This window comes from Bos grunniens, chromosome 9 (assembly GCF_055505025.1).
Source record: "Bos grunniens cultivar Pamir isolate PY7600 chromosome 9, Bosgru_T2T1.0, whole genome shotgun sequence".
NCBI classification, from domain to species: Eukaryota; Metazoa; Chordata; class Mammalia; order Artiodactyla; family Bovidae; genus Bos; species Bos grunniens.
This window is the reverse complement of record NC_141173.1, coordinates 76,711,745-76,715,337: the sequence shown is the minus strand read 5'-3', so window position 1 is coordinate 76,715,337 and position 3,593 is coordinate 76,711,745.

Genomic DNA, 3,593 nt, shown 5'->3' with positions numbered 1-3,593 from the left:
TTACACGAGACTAGAAAAACCACAGGAAAAAAGTTGCTAAAATACATTTTCTAAAAATTTTTTAATCTGAAAAGAAATTTTTGAGGCAAATGACTTTTACAAGTGTTTGGACATTCAGTAAAAAGGAAACCTGACCAACATCATAGTTTGGAGAATACAAAGTAATTTAGGCTATTTTAAGCTTTGGTTCACTTTGGTTGCTAAGTCGCTTCAGTTGTGTCCAACTCTTTGCGATCCCATGGATGTAGCCTGCCAGGCTCCTCTGTCCATGGGATTCTCTGGGCAAGAATACTGGAGTGGGTTGGCAGGCCCTTCTCCATCACTTTGGTTAGATGAGGAATTTATTAATGGTATCCCACTCCAGTGTTATTGCCCGAAGAATCCCAAGGACAGAGGAAGCTAACAGGCTACAGGCCATGGGGTTGCAAAAGAGTTGGACATGACTGAGCATCTGAGTACAGCATAGCACAGGAGACTTTGAGACACGTGTAACTTACAAAAATCTACACTGAGCAATTCAGGACTGTATATAGTTAAGTACTATTAATATTTTGTGCTTCCAGTGATCAAATGTTATCCAATTCAAAGGAGGATACACTAACAAGGCTGAAATGACCTTCTCATCAGGATCAGGTCTTAAATGACAGGGTCAATGTCAGATAGGTTCTGGAGAAGTGCAAGGCCCTTCTATGAGAGGGAAGTTATATGTATCAAGTCAATGAAGTGAGAAATGAGTGCAGAAAGTTAATGTGAGAGTGAAAAAAACTTGCCTGATTTGAGTAGAAAAAAACTGGACTCAATAAGGGCCACTTCAAGTCACCATAGGACCTCAGCTTTGTTTAGGGGAGGGAAAAAGGAATCTGAGAAAACCTGAAGCAGGGAAGAGCTATAATGAAAATGGTATTTAAAAAAGATTGACACGGCAGTGGCAGACCTCGTTAAAGACTGGGAGGTAGTCCTTTGGGTAGAAGCTCCTTCTATTTTTATATACCATAGTGTCTTAATTTGGGAAATTAACTATTTCAACAACCAGTGAATCCTTTACCTTCACATTCATTTAGACAGCTTATCCAATAATTTAAATGTATTTAATGCAATATTGTTTCAATATCAGAATATTCCATACATCTGTACTACTTTGTACTGTCTTTTGGATCAAGAGTAAGTACAAATACATAAATGGGTACTCTGTTGGGAATGGAATTGTGTTGGTAGAGAGGGTGGATATGCTGTTTGCCCTCAGAAATCTTGCCCATTGAGAGAGATTGGCTGTGAGCAAATCATGTTAGAAATAAGTAGTTACAATGGTGCCAAGTACTGAGAAGGGCAGGGTAACACGGGGAAGTCTAACAGAATTCCAACGCACATTTATGGCCTGAGAACTTGGGGAAAGTCTCTTGGGGGAAGTCACATTCAAAATGAGATCTGATTGGAGTGAGGAAGGGAGAGCGGGAGTTGAAGTGTGTTCTAAATTGTAAGAAGAGGAAACTACATTTGTGGGGACCCTGGGGTGAAACAGAGTCCAGAGCATTCAAGGAACTGAAAGAGGGCCAGCTGGACCCGAGTGGTAGGGCAAAGCCTGGACAGAATGGAGAGAGACTGGGTGGGGACCGAGGGCACCAGGCCTTGAAAACCACAAGAAGGGTTTTCAGGCCATCGCTAGTCTCCCTCAACATGTGCCTCTCCCCTACCCTTCCAGGAGACACAGTGACTTCAACATCCACTTTTCACATCAATTTCGCAAGTAAGTTGCAGCTGAACGTGGCCACACCTTGAACTTAAAGTCAACTAGGAAACAGCCAACTCATTGGAAAAGACCCTGATGCTGGGAAAGATAGAGAAGAGGCAGCAGAGGATGAAATGGTTGGATGGCATCACCAATTCAATGGACATGAACTTGGGCAAACTCTGGGAAATGGTGAGGGACAAGGTTGCAAAGAATCTGACATGACTTAGTGACTGAACCACAAAGGGACTTCCCTGATGGTCCAGTGGTTAAGAATCTGCCTTACAATGCAGGGGACATGGGTTCAATCCCTGGTCTGGGAACTAAGATCCCACATTCTGGGGAGCAACTAAGCTGGTGCCCCACAAGTGCTGAGCCCATGTGGGCTCTCTAGCCACAACTAGAGAGTCCGTGGGCCCCAATGAATGATTCCACATGATGCAGAGAAGATCGCACATGCTACAATTAAAACCTGATGCAACCAAATAAATAGATATAAAAAAAAAAATAAAGTCTACTATCTGACAATGCTTCATCTGTTATCCTAAATCCTGAAATCCTCTCAGTGGTCATGGCCACTTATTCCTCCATCACCCGCTGAGGTGCTGTTGGGCCTCTGAGCGCCTTCCACTCCTGTCACTGTTCCTGACTGTTGCTCACTCACTGGGTTCTTCTCCCACTTCACATCTCTTCCCCCAGCACAGAGCTCAGGAGCAATCACTTTCAACCAAACTCTTCTTAGTACCCGATCTCTGTCTTTTTGCTTGACCTTCTATGATTCCCACATTCCCACCCCTCACTCCAGAGTAAAGATCAGCCCTCTTTTCCTGCTCCTCTCTTGAACTTCACTGGGAAACCAAGGTTACAATTAATGAGATTTAGCGGACTGTCTGAATGTGAGAGTGAGACAAAAGAGTCCAGAAGACCCCTGGGCTCCTGGCATGGGTAACTTATGGATGGGTAGCCAATCAAAGAAATGGGAAGTAAATGTGACAGGAACACAGGCTTGGGGTTAGGAGGATAAAGTGTGAAAGCAGCTGCGAGCGTGTTTAACCGCTCAGTTGTGTCCAACTCTTTGGGACCCTATGGACTGTACCTGCCAGTCTCCTCTGTCTATGGGACTTTTCAGGCAAGAATATTGGAGTAGGTTGCCATTCCTTCTCCAGGGGATCTCTCCCATCCAGGGATCAAACTTGCATCTCCTGCATTGGCAGGTGGATTCTTTGCCACTGAGCCACCTGGGAAGCCCCTTGAAAATGGTTAGAATGAGGAATGAAAGAAGCAATACACCAAAAATGGTTGTCAAGTGACATGAGGTCAAGTACAAACATGAATGAGTAGTAAACTTACCTGGACATGACCCCAGGGTCCAAGGTCCAGGATCCAGAGAATGGGGGATGCCTGTAGTCTATCATTCTACTTTCTTCACTATAAGTGCAGGCAGAGCAAACACTTTCTTGTGATAGTAAATCACCTGGAGTGTGGACCCAGTCACTGGTTTTCTTTTTTCCTCTCCCCACTCTGCTATACACATGCTCTTCTTTACCAGGGTGCTAGTTTTCCCAGTTAGCCAGCAGCTAACCTCAACCTGCGGTTGTTGGGCTTTTCCCTATCTCAGCGAGAGCATCCACTGACAAATTAGAAAATCAAGCTGTATTCCCTCTTCCACTCGCTCTGGGCTTCCGTTCCTCATACTCCCAGTTGTAATGTTATCAAAGGGAAATGGAACTGCCCATGCCCCTAGCATCTTGTTGCCATCTCTCCCTAACCAGGCCATGGGCTATCTACTAAATTCCCATCTTGAGGATGAATGAGCATTTGGAATATAATTTAAAATATTTAAAAATCACTTTACTCTTTTCTTTTT